General features: G+C 40.7%; 2 long non-coding RNA genes across 2 annotated transcripts; both read right to left on the bottom strand.

Moving 5' to 3' along the window:
• Window positions 1-11,313: 11,313 nt before the first annotated feature.
• LOC134443774 (uncharacterized) lies at window positions 11,314-12,659 on the bottom strand. Its single transcript, XR_010033743.1, has 3 exons — window positions 12,406-12,659; window positions 12,213-12,300; window positions 11,314-12,094 (listed from the first exon to the last, which is right to left on the bottom strand). It is a non-coding gene; the product is annotated as an uncharacterized LOC134443774 (long non-coding RNA).
• Window positions 12,660-12,738: 79 nt separating this feature from the next.
• LOC134443776 (uncharacterized) lies at window positions 12,739-13,227 on the bottom strand. The gene is made up of 3 exons (XR_010033746.1): window positions 13,104-13,227; window positions 12,923-12,978; window positions 12,739-12,834 (listed from the first exon to the last, which is right to left on the bottom strand). It is a non-coding gene; the product is annotated as an uncharacterized LOC134443776 (long non-coding RNA).
• Between the last annotated feature and the right edge of the window lie 7,515 nt (window positions 13,228-20,742).

The raw sequence follows: 20,742 nt of genomic DNA, 5'->3' as shown, positions 1-20,742 counted from the left end.
TGAGAGAGAGATGGGGAAGGGCCCCGGCGCAGCAGCCCAGTGCCCCACCATTAGAGCCACTGGAGGCCCGGACGGACACCCGTAAACCCAAGTTTTTATTTCCCCTGATATATTCTTGTCTTTTAAATCTCATCTGGGCCCTATTGACTTACTGATTTGTTTATTTATTTATTGTTTTAACCCACCTTCTTTTTTTTAACCCTCTTATTTATTGACACTCTTGTGTGATTTTCATTCATTTATATAGGTCTATTTGTTCTTATTGATTCTGACTTCAGTACATTTTTCAGTCTTATCGTATCCACTAATGCCTGTGTTTTTTGTGTGTTTTATGGATGTCTTTTGTCAATTGTTGCTTTATGTTGTTTCAAGTCTTTTTTTTTTTTTTTTTTTAACTTAGGCCCTTCTGTTAGCACTTTGGTCAGCTGCTTTTGTTGTGTTAAAAGTGCATTACAAATAAACGTTGACTTGACTTGACTTGAATGTTTTAAAAGAGAAATTGTAATTGTAGCACAGAGGCTTGGGCGATTTCTGTCCACAGAACACGGAAGTAGCTAAGAGAATTGTTTGTCAGTCATTGAACTGTTAAAATAATTATAAACTTTGCTAAGGTGTTATCATTAATTTTACATGTGCTTAAGCGTACTAGATCATGTGTTATCATGGGGGCTGCTGGGGGGGGGGGGTGGTACAGATTCTAAGGGCCCAAGCACTGACAGGGGCCATTAAGGGGGCCCAAGCACTGAGAGGGGCCCTTAAGGGGGCCCAAAATTCGAATCTTTCATGGGGCCCAACATTTCTGGCAGCGCTCCTGTGTGTTATTTTGCAACTTGCTGAGTCTGACGGAGTGATTTTTCAGTCTTGTGATACTTACTTCTCCTTTTTGTCTGACTGACCAGAGAGAAGTGAAATTCTTTTTGTCTCCTAATAAAGGCTGACAGCACCTTGCAGCCACGGAGCAGCTTACACAACAAGTGTCACCCAAAATGCTGTGGAGTTAGACATTACGTATTTAAATGTTCTGATTCATAACAGTTGAATTCTTTACATAGATACACCGTTGATACATTTTGTAAAATGTACTCTACCAATTTAGTAGGATAATCTTAAACACAAAACATTAAGCAAGCTCTTAAAATGTAAAGTTTCCGGAAGTATTTGTTAAAAAAATCACTGCCCCTCTTGTTTGACTCACTTTAATATACTCAAATGTACAGATCATGATATTTTTTGTCAACAATTGACCTTAACAATGAACATATAAACGACTAAGCATGCAAACTGTGCATAAATAAAATAAATATCTGCATCATTATTCTCTGAGTAACAACTTTAGAATCTGAATCACACTTACCAAATACAGCTATGTACGTCAATTCCAGATATGTGGACTACTATTTAAACCCTTTCTCCTCACTGCATTGCTTCCACCGCCGATGGAAGCCTCTTACTTTTGGTTTTTAGCCTTCCTGATTTGAACTTGGAGTTACTGTGATGATGCAATTTCTGTTTGAGGCGTGTACTAATGTGTATGGATGTACGTCACCACATGTGGGTTACAATATAGTAAAATGTGCATACTGTATAAATAAAATAAAGATCTGAATCATTATTCTCTGAGTAACAACTTTGGAAATGGTATCAGACTTAGCAATTAGAGCTATCTCAAATTCAGATGTGGACTGTGTAAACCCTTGCAGCTCACTGAATTGCTTCCATTGTTGATGAAAGCCTCTTACTTTCCACTATATCAATCTCATTCCTCTGACTGGAAATAGTATCTTGTTAGCATTTTAAAATTCATTTGCTGTTTCCAGAAGGGTGGGGGGTGGGGTGGGTGGGGTATTTATGTCCAGTCATAAGTGCAGTGGATCCTTGTCTGCCCACATTGCAATGTAGCCTATCATATTTATTCTAAAGCTGGTAACAACCTAAAAATACAAGGTTTGTAATACAAAATGTCATGTTTGGGTACATTATGCAATGTGTTTTAGGTTTTGACTGTAAAGCACAACCATTTTGAAAAGTCTAAATGCCTGAAAATTTAGCTGAAGTTGTGCATGATATTCTTGCCCATAAACATTGAGAAATGTCATGAAATTTTGTGGCAGTGGTGATTGTATGCAATTGCGCAAAACATTGAAAAAGTGTTTTTGTTTTGGCTGATGTATGGAACATGTAGACATGCTGCAAAGAGTGTGGAACTTGGTGGTAAAACTGTAAATGTATCTCATGCGAGTTGGCAAAGACAAATAGCACCACATGGCCACTAGGTGGCAGACAGACCCTATAAGCCTCTGAGGTGAGGACAAGGCCATACATGAACAGAGTACACACAGTGAGCTGATAGACATAGTGTACTCAAATAGATGCATACAGTACACACAGTGGACCCGATTGGCATGTGTACACAAATAGATGCAGTACACACAGTGGGCCCGATTGGCATGTGTACACAAATAGATGCATACAGTACACGTCTATGTAAACAGCCAGATGTTTGCGAGGTTAGTGAAGGCAAAGATGTGCCATCTCCATTTAGTAGTATGTATGAACACGACTCCACAATTACACTCAGTCGTTTTACTTAATATAGGCCTAAACCAGGGGTCCCCAAACTAAGGCCCGGGGGCTGAATGCGGCCTGCCATGCCCCTTTGACCGGCCCTCCACCTCTCTGCACCTCACCATTTGAACTGGCCCAAAGAAGCAATCCTCACAGAAAAAAATAATGATAAAATATATTTTCTATTGTATCACTCATAAACTGTCAATCACCATATTTTTCTAACGCTTTTACATGGTTATTAGAAATGAAAAAGAATACCTGTGGTATTTCAAATTGAAAAACATTTGAAGTACTCACTTCTTGTAATGATGCACTATTTTGTGCTATAACTTCTGGCTATAACAGGCAGTGGCCTACTACACAGCCCACATGATTGATCTTGGCCCCTGATCACAGTCAGGAACGACAATGTGGCCCCCAAAGAAAAAAGTTTGGGGACCCCTGGCCTAAACGATGTGTAGGAAAAAAAAGATCCACTTGCAATTCATCCATCAGTTGTCAAGCATTGTAGCTGTAATATGAGTCATACCTGATACACAGACGCTGCACTGGCTCCTTATGTCATGTACTCAGACGCTGCACTGGCTCCTTGTGTCATATTCAGACGCTGCACTGGCTCCTATGTTCAGATTTGAGAGAAGGCAATAGAGAAGTAACCTGACTGGCAATAGAGAAGTAACCTGACGCTTTCTGGACTCAACACAACACAAACTAGAGTTCATGACATGTCATGTCATTTTGAACAGGCCAAGATGGGTCTTCAATACACTTTTGAATTTTGAGGCTTTTTTTTGATTGCTGTGAGTATATTTCACATGGCAGAGAGATCCATATACTGTAGGCTACAGTAGACCCAGTTTCCACAGGCCACGCACGCACGCACGCACTCTCTCTCTCTCACACACACACACACACACACACACACACACACACACACACACACACACACACACACACACACTACACCACACACACACACACACACAACACACACACACACACACACACACACACACACACACACACGCACACATGCACACACACAGGCATTTCTGTGAAATGCAGAATGACATTTAAATGTTTTAACTGTATCATGGAGGACCTTAAAAGACTAAGGATTAAAATGGACTTTACCTTCTTTTGCAGGATTATAATAGCAACACATGGGATGTTTTGCTGTTCCTAACAAATGTGATGTTTAAAAAGAAAGAAAGAAAAAAATATATATTTATATATATACAGTGGTGCTCATATGTTTACATACCCCAGCAGAATATACGCTTTCTTGACGATTTCTCACAAAATATGAAGGATTACACAAAACCTTTTTTTTTCACTAAATGCTAGTGACTGGGTTAAGATATTTATTAGCAATTTTCTGTATTAACTCTTTCAAAAGAATGATCACAACCCAAACTATCCAAATGACCCTGTTCAAAAGTTTACATACCCTAGTTTCTAATGCTGAATATGGCCCTGTTTAACATCAGGGACCGCTCTAAATTGTTTGTGGTAGCTGTGGATAAGGCTCTTAATGTTCTCAGATGACAAAACAGCACATATACGACACAGACAATATTTCGACACAGAAAGCCAAATCAACCCGTCATTAGCTTCAGAAAGAATAAAATGAAGGTTTTTGAGCGACCATCTCACTCTCCTGATCTCAACATCATTGAGCCACTCAGGGGAAACCTCAAATGTGAGGTTCCAGCAAGACATCCAAAGATATTATAGGAAACAACCGTTCTGCCAGGAAGAATGTGCTGTTTTGTCATCTGAGAATATCAAGAGCCTTATCCACAACTACAGTACCACAAACAATTTAGAGCGGTCCTTGATGTTAAACAGGGCCATATTCAGCATCAGAAACTAGGGTATGTAAACTTTTGAACAGGGTCATTTGGGTAGTTTGGGTTGTGATCATGCTTTTGAAAGAGTAAACACAGAATATTGCTAATAAATATCTTAAGCCAGTCACTAGCAATGAGTGAAAAAAAAGGTTTTGTGTAATCCTTCATATTTTGTGAGAAATCCCCAAGAAAGTGTATATTCTGCTGGGGTATGTAAACATATGAGCACCACTGTATATATAAACACACACACACACACACACACACACGCACACGCACGCATGCAGGGACGCACACGCACACGCACACGCGCACGCGCACACGCAAACGCACACACACACACACAGTAAAAAAAGAACTGTTGTTTTTACGGAAAATTGCTGGCAGCAGTGGTTGCCAAAGTCTACCTTTAAACAAATAACGGTATATTTCCTTTTTACATTTTACGGTAAGATTATGGCAGCAGTGGTTGCCAAAGCCTACCGTTAAATAAATAACGGTATTTTTTTTTTTTACATTTTACGGTAAAATTATGGCAGCAGTGGTTGCCAAAACAGATTGGACAGATCATATTCAGGTGAGTTCAATTATAGAGTTACAATCAGACAACTGATTGGACTGATTATACTCAGGTGAGTCCAATTATAGAGTTGCAATCACAGACAACTGATTAGACTGATTCTACTCATTGGAGTCCAATAAACATCAACTTAATTAGATACCTAAATAAATGCCCAATTGCCAGATTGTCTAGTGCAGACAGGTGGACCAGTCTAGTATCATCAATAATAATAATAATAATAATAATAATTGTATTTGTATAGCACTGTGTCATACAAGGCATGTAACTCAAAGTGCTTAACAAATGGAAAAAAAAACATTGTTAGAGATAGATTTAAAAGGAGAGGTATAGAGGAGAGGCAGAAAAAGCAGGAAGGCAGAGGAAGAAGAGATAGACAGAGAATGTAGAGTCATAAGGTCAACGTAGGATAGGACCAGGATTCTTAGATGTGTAAGGTCCATAGTGGCTGGGCCTATCATAAGTCATAGATAGTCACACAGAGATTGGGCGCTCAGGTGCAGCCCCTGGTGGCATCAGGGGTGAGGAAAAACTCCCTTTCGCTTGATTCATAGTTTGTAAGGGGAAAAAAAGCTCAGTGAAGTCTGAGAAAAAAAGACCCCCTATAGTCAGGAAGAAACCTCAGGCAGAGACCAGCGGCCACCTAGGGGAGCCCCCTGCCAGGGCTGGTTGCGAGTAGTAAGGGCGCTGCGGCAGCTGGGACACTATGACGACTTGGCAGCTAGGAGTTGGTAAGGATGAAGAGGTGGGTCTTCAGCTGCTTCTTGAAGGAGTCGACGGAGGTGGCTGATCGGATCTCGATGGGGAGGGCGTTCCATCTCTTGGGCGCATAGCAGGCAAATGCGGCGTCGCCGATCTTCTTCTGCGGGGGGGTGGGGGTCCTTAGCAGCTTGGCATCAGTGGACCTGAGAGCTCGAGCAGGGGCATAAAAAGAGAGCATGTCTGAGATATAACTAGGGGCAAGTCCGTTTAATGCTTTAAATACTGTGAGCAGAATCTTAAAGTCGATTCTGTGTGCAATGAAGGGTATGCAAATGCATTCTTTATTTAAAAAAGGCCTGAAAATAACCTTAAGGAAAATGAAGGCCAAAGCTAGCAGGGCAAGCAAGCTAACAAACAAGCTAGTTAGCAAGCCACCATACAGCCACCCTTACAACGTGACCTGCTAGCCGGGCCGGCCAGGTGAGGGCAAGCCAGCAGCCGGCCAGCCTGCCAGCCGGCCTTACAGCCAGCCAGCCAGCTAGCTAGCTAGCAACCAGTGAGCAGTACAATGCAACAGTCCCTGTTTAAATACATGTTCAAGTGAACCATGTGACCCGAGTGATGAAGCATTTGGCAGGTGCAGGCAGTAAGTTAATCATTGCATGACAGCGCTTAGCACTCAGGTGAGGGCAGGAGCTGAATGATAGATTGATTCGGATGGGGTAGAATGACAGTTTCAAATAGACTGGGCTACTTCTAAGAGCTCAAGGGATTACTGTCCCAGGTAGACTTTTTCAGATTATACTAGCCTATAGGTATATTTTTCACATTAAATGAGGCTAAACTGTAGGCTGTTTCCAGAGAAATAATAAGTTACAGTGAATTACTGCAAAATGTGCAAACTGTTGCCATTTGCAGTCCTTAACTGTTGCACAGTTTATTCAGTTGCCAGCTTCATTGTTGTCAAATCTACAACGTGGAGGCACCTGGAGCCAAGCAGACAGGCAATATGTTTTCTGTGGAGTAATTAATATTCAATTCATTATAACCTCCATTGCTTTCTGTTGGGTAGGAGGAATGCAAAAAAAGATATTCTGTATTTTGAAGAGGTTTGCCTCTCAATCGAAAACTCTGATGGCAAAGCCTCAAAGTCCAATAAGGGAAAAAATTATTGCGGTGGAGAATTTTTCGCAGGATGAATTACAACACATGCAGAGGGTTGTACTCTAAGTTAATATTCATTGATGGCTACTAATCAAATAGCGTGTTGACATCAAACTCTGCCTGTTACAATCAGCCTATCAGTGGTTTGACAAGTTACACCTGGAACAAGTGCAATCACAAGAGATCTATTGGACTAAAAGAGGACAAAAAGCCTAACACGACCAGAAAGAGCACCTACTTTTTGTAGTATACACAATGTGAAGAAAAGCAGAACAGAGTTCTTTGTCTGTTGGTTCACAATTTGGTTCACTAACAGATGATTGAGTTTGGTTCACTTATAGGGGACTCAACAAAAATGGCTGCTCATGTTGCCAAAACATTTGAAAATTGGGGAGGCATGTTTTTCATAACTCTCAAGGGAGTTAAACATTAACTCTCTAGCTCTCTTAGCTCAACAACTTGGATCCAGAGGAGTCAAATAACACTCTGTAGTGTTGTTGCAACTCTTGATGTTTAGATTTTGGCTGAACACCAGTCTAACTCTGATCAATCGAACTCTGGCAAATTTGCTGTGTACATATGTGTACACCAGTGAAAAATAAAGTCATGTACCGTTTCTTGACTACTTCATCTTCACTTAACGGTATTTTCCAATATTTTCTTTTCAGTGAACAGTTCAGTATTTTCTACATATTGACACCAGTGAAAAATAAAGTTATGTACCGTTTCTTGACTACTTCATCTCACTTAACGGTATTTTCCAATATCTTCGTTTACAGAGAACAGTCCAGTATTTTCTACATATGACACCTGTCAAAAATAAAGTTATGTAGCGCTTTTTGACTAAATAGTGGCTTGCCATATTTAGTACAGAGATAAACTGTTTTACATTTTACGGTCACTGACTGTTGCAATTTGACAGTTTTTTGCCGTAATTTCAACAGGCATTTTTTACAGTGCACACACACACACATACACACACACACACACACACACACACACACACACACACGGCCACTATATTAGGAACACCTCATAATTTCCTGCAAATTTTTGATCAGTCAATCACATGGTCGCAACTCAATGCATTTGTGCATGTAGACATGGTCGAGATGATCTAGTGCAGGGGCGGGTGTGCCTCAGATGGTAGAGGAGCCGTTCGGCAACCCAAAGGTTGCAGGTTCGAGCCCCGCTCGGCTTGACCCTGTCGTTGTGTCCTTGAGCAAGATACTCAACCCCAAGTTGGTACCCTGCATGCCCTGTAGCCATGGCCACTGGTGTGTGAATGTGAGTGTGAATGTTAGTGTGAATGGGTGAATGTGAGGCATACAATGTAAAGCGCTTTGCAGTGCTCTAAAGAGTGGAAAGGCGATGTATAAATGATAGATAGATAGATAGATAGATAGATAGATAGATAGATAGATAGATAGATAGATAGATAGATAGATAGATAGATAGATAGATAGATAGATAGATAGATAGATAGATAGATAGATAGATAGATAGATAGATAGATAGATAGATAGATAGATAATACATTTATTATCATGCAAGCATGAAAATTGCCTTTGGTCTCACAGGGTATAAAACAGGATATAACCACAGATAGACACAAATATGCAGTCCATTTAATTTGAGATTAGAAAAGACTGACCTACTGCGATATTCACACACAACCATCTCTGGGGCTTACACCTTCAGAATGGTACGAAAAAGAAAAAAAAATGCAGTGAGCAGCGATTCTGTGAGCAAAAATGCCTTGTTGTTGGCAGAGGTCAGAGGAGAATAACCAGACTCGTTTAAGCTGCTAAAATGGCAATATTAAGTCAAATAACCACTCATTACAACCGAGATATGCATAAGAGAATCCCTGAGAAAGGTGTTCCTAATTAAGTGGGTGGTGGGTGTAAATGTTTATTTGTTTGTGCGTGTGCGTTGCAGTGTTGAATGAAGCTTGTAGACGATGCCCTGTTAGTTGATAGAGACATCACTGTAAAGCGGGTTCTCTGTAGCAGGCGTGCGGGTGCAGGCCTGTGGTATTAGGCTATATAGACTTCCAAAGGTTTATTACCTATCTACTAAACTGTTAGTCAGCGTACAATGCAGGGCCGACGAGATGTCTCGGGGCGCCAGAAATGCCCTAAAACCATGAGAAAAGTTTCTTTAGACTATACAGTGAGGATGATAATTCATTGATTCTAGATTAACTCTATTGAATCAGATAACATGTATGAGTCTACGTATGTTTACAGATCACAGATTATTATCATTCCGATCCAGCCCTGTCAGGTGTGATGCGGGGTTTGAAGTTAGAGCTGAGACCAGAGCAGCACAGCCCTCTGCTGTCATACTGCAGGACTGAAGCCTGGAGAGAGAGAGAGAGAGAGAGAGAGAGAGAGAGAGAGAGAGAGAGAGAGAGAGAGAGAGAGAGAGAGAGAGAGAGAGAGAGAGAGAGATACAGAAAATATAGCCTACATACCAACAAGTGCAGATGCTAAGTAGGGACACTGTGTGAGATTTTTAGTTGATTATTTCCAGAATTCATGCAACCCATTCACTAATGTTACCTTTTTCATGAATATTTACCACCATCATGAAATTCTAAGTATTCATTATGACTGAAAAAATGGCACTTTTCATACATGAAAAGGGGGATCTTCTCCATGGTCCGCCTGAAATAGCCATTTTTAACTGCAAAAATGACTGTACTTGGGCCATACTTGAAAATATTAGTTTATTACTTGGTAAACTATCATGAAAAGGTCAAATTTGGCAAGCAACCCAGTTTCAATGAGCAGCATAGTTGCAGTACTTTTTTTTGACCATTTCCTGCACAGTGTCCCTTTAAGTTGAGTACATACTGTAAACTCACATACACATCAGCTCAGACTACAAATACGGCAACCTTGCCACTGAAAAGTCACACTTAAGTTTTATACAAATCTGGGTCGGTTGGTTCCCAAAGTGTATGTTTTCTTGTGAAATGACCCGTACAGGACATACAGTATGTGCAAGTGGGACACTTCAAGGCCAATCAGGTGTCAGGGTAAGGATGAGTGACATGGACCTCAGCCTATAGGGTGTTGGGGCTGTGCTGGTCTAGACCTATCATGTGTTATGGTTGTGATGACTATGTAATAATGGACTATCAGGTATTACCATTTGGCAGTCGGAGCCCAGTAGGTGTGGAAGTTGGTTTATGTGGTAAAGTCACCTACTGCATGACAATACCTTTCTGTGTGTCTTTCTATGTAGTGTTGAATTGCTGGATGGCCCTGGGGACAAAGGACCCCCATAGCTTGTCTGTCCTGGAGGTGACAAATGACCTCTGTAGCCTGTCTGTCCTGGAGGTGCCAAATGACCTCTGTAACCTGTCTGTCCTGCTGGAGACAAAAGACCTCTGCAGCCTGTCTGTCCAGCTGGGGACAAAGGACCTCTGTAGCCTGTCTGTGTCTGCAGGTGATGGTATGGAATCTGTAAATGTGTAGCTGAACAGGCTTCTCTGATTGGGAAAGACTGGGTGCCAGGGGTGATTGTAGTTGCCCATTAAAATGGTCGAGTCACACAGAAACACAGACACACACGCACGCACACACACACATACACACACACACACGCCCGCACACACACACACACACACATACACACATACACACATACACACACACACGCAGACAGTCTTTTCCCTCTGCAAACTTCAAAGGAGAGGGGAGATAACCCCCGCTACATGTAAAGCTGTATCTAGAGCAGGGGTATTCAATCAAATGGCAACGAGGGCCAGTTTTTCAAATTCTACCCAAGAAAGGGGCGAAATGTACGTATATGTATCATGGTTAGTGACTGTCATAAGTAGTATACGGGACACTTAATTGAGTTCGGGGGTCTGGGGGTACTCCCCCAGAAAGTTTTGCATTCCTTAGATCTAATGGCATTTTAACGTCCCGTGTCCCGTTTCAGCTCAATGCGGAACCCGTACTTTAATCTCTAAATTCCAAAAAAACGTATTTCAAGGGACTTGTGGGAAAATACAAATGGGATTGGCCAAAACGTGCAACTAAGTCAGACGCACATAGAATCTTGGTTTGGAATGCCTACGGTATCTAAGGGATAACTCTGTAGAAACATGCACATCATCCACAGAATTACACAATCACAACGTCAGCATTCCAAACAACTATTCTAGGCGCGTCTAAGTTAGATGCCCACGTAGCGACGGATCTCTCCTGATTACAAGATTCTGGTGCAGTTGGCCCCAGGGTCACCATTTGAATAGCCCTGATCTAGAGAAATCTGTCTGAATCTATGGACATATAGTACTTTATACCAGAGAACAAGTTACACAGTATCAGGCCTTTCAATGTGCTATAAACTCCACTATGCTGCATCTGGTGAAATCAGGCTGAAACTGTTAGACCAGGGGTGGGGACCCTACTAACAATTTTCCGTTCCGAGAATGTTCCCGGAACATGAGGCGTTGGTTTTTTTTCCGGTTATTTTACGTTGTTTTTTGGGTCTGTTATGGTTATAATTTGGTTAACAGGAAAGTTTTTTTTTTGTTCCCAGAACGTTTTTTTGTATGGTTCCCGGTCGGTTCATCTACGTTTTTTCACCGTTCCTTTATTCGTGTTCATGTTGGTTTTCAAAAGGTTCCCCTACAACATTATAGTAACCTTCTTGCACAGGCTATTTCCCATTAGGCCTACAAGCTGCAGACATATGACAACATAATGGGAAATGCCCATAATGTTGTCATATTTCTGTAGTTTGTAGGCCTAATTCATTATTAAAGTGTTGAATGCATTTGAAATGACAAGGCAAATGTTGAAGGATGATGATGTTTAATAGGAAAATATCAGGAATACAACATAGGTAAGAGGGTAACAGTGCAACATTACAATGTTTTTTCATAATAAAATGCAAACAAGGCAAAAAAAACAAACAAACAACAAAAGCAAACAATGTAAAATGCACAAAATAAGAATGAAGATGGCAAAAATGGATGTGAGTGCATATAATGTGTTTCCAGTCTTGAGGCTGAGGGAATGCCTAATTGACAAATATCAGGAATTCAACATGGGTGAGAACAGTGCAACATTATATTACAATTTCATCATAAAATGCCATCAAGGCTCAAAGTAAAATAAATAAATAAATAAAAACTATAAATAAATAAAATACAGAAAATAAAAATGTTGGTGTGTGTTTTCAGTCTTGAGGACCAGCTGACCTAAAAAGAATAAGAAACAAAAAGTTTAAACCAACTTAGTAGCCTACCAATGTTTCATTTAATTAGCTTATTGTGACTATTCATTGATTGATAAAAGACACACTGAAGTTTAATTTACCATCTGTGTAGTCCAAATTTCAGAGTATGCCCAATGCTATTCTCAATATTCGCTTCCTGCAGGACAGAGAAGTTCTGCGTGTAGGTCTCTGCAAATGGATGTAAAGAAAGGTGGGACATTTAAATCTGAATCAAACTTGGCATAACAGATTTACACAGATATTTTTTACGGAGAATATACCTGCTAATCTTACCTGTTATAACTTTGCAAAGGGTCAGGTTCTGGAATGCATGCACGTTCTATTCCTCCTCAGGCTGTAATGTCCCAGGACATGGTGTGTGGGTAGCCACCCACGGCGGACAGCAGCTGCCGTATTCGCCCATCCCAGGCTTTCCCAAGGTCTACAAAAATTAAAGCAGATGATGAAAATGAAATATGAAAACTAATATGGAAAACATTATGTGGTCTATCTTCATTAGCCAAACCAGTACATTATACATTATATACAGCAACACATAATTCACATAATTATGCCAAAATAATTACCATTTGGTTTCTCATTTCTGGTTGAGACCAACAGCAGGTCGTGGCATGTTCAAAGCCATGGCAGCCTTCAAAGTCATGGACTTCCTCTCCATAACCTCCATCTTCCTTGTCATTGGCCCCATGTGCTCTTCCATGGCTACATTTGTGATATAATTCATTTTAGTGTAAGAACATAATATACATGTCATACTGTATGTGAATATGTGTGTAGTAGGCCTACTTACCATGTACTTTATGAATTCTGTTATCCTCAAAAGGGTCTTCTTGTGTTCCTCCAGGACTACAGGTGGAATTGAGATGAAATTCATTTTAGTTCAAAACACTTTTGCTGTATGGACATCAACAAGTACACGGAGCGCATACACTTTATAACAACAGCAATACCAGAAGCCCCCTCCTCTTTACCATTCCAGATGTTTTTGAATGGATGATGTTTGTGCCTCAAATCTTCCGAATGGCTGGGTGCTGTGCCATGAGTTTGGGAGGGAGTGGCAGCTTCACAGCTGTGAGGCATTGACATATCTGGATAGAAAGATGACACTAATGTAATTCCTTTAATAGTGGGCTTCTTATGCATATAATTTCAAAACATAAACCCATGTTAACACATCAAATAACTGAAAAAACGTACATGATGGTGGTGGAGGTGTAGATCTGAAAAGAAAACAAAATCTCAGGTCAGGTCACTCGTCCATCTCCACCGGGTGTGGAATGTGTTGAGGTCCATGGTGTTGTCTTCTGCCTGAGCCTGGTCTCTCCTTGCTGCGTCTCGCCAAGCCTGTACAGCAGTAATGTGCAATAATATAATGCAAGCAATTTGTACCTGTCGCAATGAAAAGTGGGGAAATTTAGATACAACAACAACACCAACACAGATTACAACACCAACATAAATGTAAGCACACAATTTCAGTTTACAAACATACTTGACAAAAATACACACAGGATTAAAACTGATGAGTTAAGAAGATACATAGTATGACAGTAGCATTGCATTCAATCGAGCAGGAAGGTTTGATGGTAACTTTTGCCTGTGGCTGGTATACTAAAATGGATAAAATGAACTACAATGCATGTCAAAGACTTAGCAGTAAATGAATCTACACTAGAAATACACCCCCACCCCCATGCCACTCTAGCTCCACACAGCCTGCTGCAACACACGCGCACACACACACACACACACACACACTCACACACACACACACTTATAACCAAACCTTTAGAGAACCAAAGTCAAACGTTTTTTTTCCGTTCTCTGTTACTAGGGGAAGTTGAACCTTTTTCATTTGAGGGGCCTTTTCAATTTCCTCCAAGGGCCGTAAAAGTTCTCAGAGGGCCGGACTATGAATGCAAACCAGGATTTCCCCCTGCACTTTAGGCCTATATTGAAGGCAGCCACGTTTACAACAGACCACACCTTCTCTAGGTCCCCTGAAATGTATAGGATATGAAACTGTTAATCAGAACAATAACATAAACACAGGAGTACAGATAGGATACAGGATAGTAAGCCTTAGTGGTTATTCATATGGATGCAGGAATTGAAGGGGAAAACTTTTATCTTACTTGTGAATATTTCCGGTTGATTATAATTCCTACATATCCTCTGTGTGCCTGAGAGAGCAGACTGCCTTACACTTTTAAACTGGAGGCAAAAGAAATCGGTTTTCATTTTAGAGCCCCACGTCTTGATAAAGGGTAGACCAGCCGGTTAGACAAGCTTTGGATTCACTCTAGACTCCAGAGGAGGTTTGCAAACTCATCAACACATTTGACAATCTCCAGGATTTGGTCAGAAAGATTTTGAATATGTGGGATATCTGGGTTTTCACATCCATGAAACTGATTACTCAAAGATGTCAGTAAAAATCAGGTCCGCCACCATGTTTGATGTTTTGATGGACTTAACAGAGGTAGGTTAACAAAAATAAATACTAATTCTTACAGACAGACCAAGCGTCACCCAAATCTTAACTCAGTCTGCTTCACAGCATTGTCTAAGATTCTCTAACACCAACTGCTGGCCTGCCATATGATCATGCTTTGCTGGTGTGGTTGTACTGCATTGTGCAAAATACTTCAGAAAATACTTCCTTGAACATGTGACTGCACCCTGTTCTCTTGGTCTGATGCCAAGGTAGGAGGAGACTGTTAGGAATCTACTGAGCAGTGTTGCCAGATGTGTCTGACCAAATACCGCCCAAAAGCTTCTCAAAAACCGCCAAATTGCGACATATTCAACAAATAACATTGACGTTTATGGGCCAAAAACGGCTGAAAAAAACACCAAATCCCGCCCAAAAGCTTCTCAAAAACTGCCAAATTGCGCTAAATTCCTCCCAATCTGGCAACACTGCTACTGAGGTGTGTTACAGATAGGCTACAGCTGGTCTGTTCAGGGGCCTGTTCAGACCTATTTTACAGGGGCACGTGCCTGGGTATTGATTTGCTGTGCCCCGGTATGAGTTTCACAAAAAACAAAACAACTTTGCCACCTTGGAATTTAGCTCACGTGTAGCATATAGAGTAATGTACAGAATGTGCACAAAATAGCACAAATGCACTACTTACGATAATAGATTTAATTTACAAGCTTTTTAAAATGAATAACTGCAAAAAAAAATGTTTTGCTCGTGCGCTTTGCGCGCTCACTATCTCTCGATGCCCAAGCTGACACCCCTGTGTCTGTTATGAAGCTTTGCACCCCCTACTGGTCATGGTGGACACGTGGTAAACCCTTATATATTCAATGTACAATGTTTATGAGTAGGCTACTGGACGTTGCAGTGTATGAAATGTGTGTGCCATACTTTACTATGAGGAAAATTAAGAGTTTGAAAATTACTATTAAGGAACTGCATGGTCTGTGTATAGTTAAGAATTATGAATCTTGTATTTAAAGGTACACTGTGCAAGATTTGTAGTTGTTTATGTCCATAAGTTATGCTACCCATTCACTAATGTTACCTTTTTCACGAATACTTACCACCACCATCAAATTCTAAGTATTCATTATTTTTATTTATTTATTTATTAATTAATTAATTTATTTATTTATTACAAGGATAGCCCCTTGAGATGTATTCACTATGACTTGAAAAATTGCAATTTTTATACATGAAAAGGGGGATCTTCTCCATGGTCCGCCATTTTGAATTTCCAGAAATAGACTTTTTTAGCTGCAAAAATGACTGTACTTGGGCAGTACTACAAAATATTACTTCATTACTTTGTAAATTTTCATGAAAATATCAAATTTGGCAATAGGCAACCTAGTTCCAATGATCAGCATACTTGCAGTACCTTTTTCCTGCACAGTGTACCTTTAACCCTATCCAGACCGTTCGGGGGTGGGGGCTAAAAGTTTGATGTCCAACTTTGATGTCGTATAACTCCTGAATGACTAAAGCTAGGACTACGAAACTTTGTGACTTTTCCTAACATGAAGTTGGCTACAGAGATTAGGTTTATCATTTTTGTTGTTGCCATGGCAACGGTTTTCTGACAGGTACGCCTGACCAAAAATCACTGATCTAAGTCTCATCATCATCACTTCTCATATTTTTTTACATTTTCATTAGCATCAGACACCCTTGTGAACATTTGAAGTGGTCTGAAGCACATAATAACCAAAATTGATGTATTGGAAAATACATTAAGGTGACATTTTGGCCAATAAAATCAGGAAATGACGTCATAATGATGTCAATATCCAATAATGACACCAAACTCATGTCATTCATAGTTCTTTGGCTGGTGGTCATACGCCATTCCCCCCCCCCCCCCCCCCGGTCCCAGGAATGCCAAAAAAGCCCGGTCTGGATAGGGTTAAAGCAGAATTATGACAGTACACAGGGCCTTTAGTAATACATTGCTACCATAGTACTACACCACTATGACAGTGCACAGGGCCTTTAGTAATACATTACTACCATAGTACTACACCACTATGACAGTGCACAGGGCCTTTAGTAATACATTACTAAACCTGCATTATTGTTTATCAAGCTGGTCCCAGGCCAACAAGACTGTCTTAAAATCCATTGATTCACTATACAAGCAGGCCCTGAAGGTCCTAGATAGAAGATCTTTTCAGTACCACCATTGTCCTATACTGAGCAAGTATAATATGCTCAGCCTTGAAAACATCATACAATTTTCTGATCTGCGGCTAATCCATAAAATTATTCACAATGCAGCACCCCCACCCCTAAGAACATTTGTTCAACCCTGCTCTGAATTGATGAGCAGAACGTCAAGATCCACCATTAGGGGTGATTGTAGTCTCCCAATCCGACGAGCTGCTTTTGCTCAGTCAACCTTCTCCTTCAGGACAACCAAAACATGTAATAGTCTACCCAGTAACATAAAAAGTATTACTGATGATCAGGCCTTCTCAAGGGGTGTGAAAAAATGGATATTAACCAACCAGTCTTGTCAACATTAATCATATGTTTTTAAAATATGACTCACACTGTTTGCCATTTTAATGTGTGTGTGTGTGTGTGTGTGTGTGTGTGTGTGTGTGTGTGTGTGTGTGTGTGTGTGTGTGTGTGTGTGTGTGTGTGTGTGTGTGTGTGTGTGTGTGTGTGTGTGTGTGTGTGTTTGACCTATGGCCTATGGATGTGCTTACTTGTTTATATCTTGTCTATGTTATTGTATTTTAATATTTGTTTTACCTGTCCAGGGACTGCAGATGGAAATTAGCTATATAGCTATAATCTGGCACAAGCCATCTTTTTACTTCTGTAATCAATGTGTATTGTGCATGGTCCCTGTTGAACTAAACTGAATAAACTAAATAAACTAAACATTACTACCATAGTACTACACCACTATGACAGTGCACAGGTCCTTTAGTAATACATTACTATCACAGTACTACACCACTATGACAGTACACATGGTCTTTAGTAATACATTACTACCATTGTACTACACTACTATGACAGTGCACAGGGACTTTATTAATACATTACTACTATAGTACTACACTCTTTTGTGGATGTGGTGTGCAATGGTACTGCCCTCCCGATTTGATTCGATTACGATTTGGGAGGTAGTGATTCGAATTGATTCAATTCAATTCTACAATGCACTGCAATGCATTACATTTCTACTGAGAACAAAGCAAATATTTTATCAGTTTTCAATGCTTTGAAGTGATTTTATTTAATTTAATATTTTATTCGTCCCCGAAATATCCACAGAAGTAGTTGGGAAACTTGAAAAAATATGCTGCATCGATTATGGAACTTGCAGCATTGAATTGAATTGTCCATGTCCTGCATGGCGGTGCATTGCCGATTGCTGATTATTGTTGACACCACTATAGCCTGCTAGGTCTGGCTTCACAATGCAAGAAAACAGAACTGAGATGGCTCAGGTTCTAAATGGGATATTTATTGAAGTGAACAATTTAACTGAAATCAGCTAATTATAAGTTAAGACAAAAACATGGGAAAAAACATGAACATCCCATCAAACAGAACTCCCCACAGCATTTACATTTAAAAAATGAGGGAGAAAATCTGAAATCATATCCTTGTATTTCAATATTTCGCAAAATAATAAAACAAAAGAGAAAGACAGAGAAAATAATGACAAATGTAACAGCAGTAAAATGAACAGACGTGGACAAGAACAAACACATGACCCACTGCTACTGTACATACAGGGGGAGTGTTTACTGTACATACAGGGGGAGTGTTTACTGTTACTGTACATACAGGGGGAGTGTTTACTGTACATACAGGGGGAGTGTTTACTGTACATACAGGGGGAGTGTTTACTCTACATACAGGGGGAGTGTTTACTCTACATACAGGGGGAGTGTTTACTGTACATACAGGGGGAGTGTTTACTGTTACTGTACATACAGGGGGAGTGTTTACTGTTACTGTACATACAGGGGGAGTGTTTACTGTACATACAGGGGGAGTGTTTACTCTACATACAGGGGGAGTGTTTACTGTACATACAGGGGGAGTGTTTACTGTACATACAGGGGGAGTGTTTACTGTTACTGTACATACAGGGGGAGTGTTTACTGTTACTCTACATACAGGGGGAGTGTTTACTCTACATACAGGGGGAGTGTTTACTGTTACTGTACATACAGGGGGAGTGTTTGCTGTACATACAGGGGGAGTGTTTACTGTACATACAGGGGGAGTGTTTACTCTACATACAGGGGGAGTGTTTGCTGTGAGCTTGCGGCCGAAAGAGCTTGTAGGGGAGATAATGTGGCTCCAATCAGCATCATGACCAATGTGTGGAAAGCTAATGTTGCTCCAATCAGCATCATGACAGTTATAGGGGAGCTAATGTTCCTCCAATCAGCACCATGACAGCTGTAGGGGTAGGGTGACCAGACTTCCCGGTTTGACCGGGACAGTCCCGGTTTGGAGTTGTGTGTCCCAGGTCCCGAGCAAACCCTCTCGGGACACAAATATGTCCCGGTTTTGGCCACCCACTACATTGCGCCATGTCTATCAAAGTAAATATATGGAAAAGATTACATGTTTACCTGACACAGTTAATGGCAACCAGCGTTTGTATAAAAAGTCTGAAGGAGTCAGTTGTGATTTGTCATTCCTCCCCCTAAAATTGATCAGAATGCAGGAAATTGCATCTAAAAAAATTAAACATTTTCCTGGGGGAGGACCCCCAGACCTGCCCGCCTAATATTGTCCTTCAGTCATGCACGAAGTGTCCCGGTTTCAGACTACAAAAGGGGAGCTAATGTTGCTCCAATCAACATCATGACCGATGTGTGGAAAGCCGCTACAGTGATATTCCATCTCTGACTTTTAGGGAGTTGGGAATTTGAAGTGCCAGTGAAAGAGTCTGTAGTTTGGTATGTTGCTCTCACATAGTATTTTTGCTTTCTGTGTAGGCCTGTAAATAAAAGCCATATTTTTTTTGACTGTGATAATGTTTCCTATAACGCTTACCTCCAAGTGAGATAATTGTCTCTCTGTCTCTCTGTCTCTCTCTCTCTCTCTCTCTCTCTCTCTCTCTCTCTCTCTCTCTCCCTCTCTCTCTCTCTCTCTCTCTCTCTCACACACACACACACACACACACACACACACACACACACACACACACACACACACACACACACACACACACACACACACACACATACACACACACACACACACACACACACACACACACACACAACTTCTAACCAGAATGCATTAAATGGCAAAGTGCACATTCTCATGCACCATATCTCTCATATGACTTGTGTGGTGAGAGAGGGCCCCCTGCTGGAGATGGACTGTAATGACTGATCAGAGATGAAGCAGCATTGCCTACCTTGTGACAATATTTTATCAACCCATGCAGACATACAGATAGAGAGAGAGAGAGAGAGAGAGAGAGAGAGAGAGAGAGAGAGAGAGAGAGAGAGAGAGAGAGAGAGAGAGAGAGGTGTGTGTGTGTGTGTGTGTGTGTGTGTGTGTGTGTGTGTGTGTGTGTGTGTGTGTGTGTGTGTGTGTGTGTGTGTGTGTGTGTGTGAGAGAGAGAGAGAGATGATTCCTTGGAGGACCTTAGAAGCCTTTGGATTCAAATTGAGCTTGCGTGTGCAGGATTATGAATAGCCATGAGTTGTGCTATTCCCAATATATGGGATGGTTTTTATATGTGTTTATTTGTTTGTGCGTGTGCGTTGTAGTGTTGCATGAAGCTTGAAGATGATGCCAAGTTAGTTGGCAAAGTTAATATCGTATTATTCATGTACCTTTATTGTAGAGTGTTATCTAGTAAAGTAGGCATATAGAGATGTCACAGACGCCTGGTGTACAAGTATATGTCCTCTTTTGAAAGTCGCTTTGGATATAAAGCGTCTGCCAAATGAAATGTAATGGTATGTAATGGTTCTGTAAAATCCTCCTACATGTAATATAATCCTACAAAGCGTGCACCTTGTAGGGAAGCTCAAATCTAAGTATATTTTGTATAATGACAATAAAGGCTTTCTATTCTATTCTATTCTATTCTATTCTATTCTATTCTATTCTAATGGTTCTGT

Source organism: Engraulis encrasicolus, unplaced genomic scaffold (genome assembly GCF_034702125.1).
Source record: "Engraulis encrasicolus isolate BLACKSEA-1 unplaced genomic scaffold, IST_EnEncr_1.0 scaffold_36_np1212, whole genome shotgun sequence".
Taxonomy (NCBI): Eukaryota; Metazoa; Chordata; class Actinopteri; order Clupeiformes; family Engraulidae; genus Engraulis; species Engraulis encrasicolus.
The sequence above is the reverse complement of the archived record's forward strand: the minus strand, read 5'-3'. Positions and strand labels throughout refer to the sequence as shown.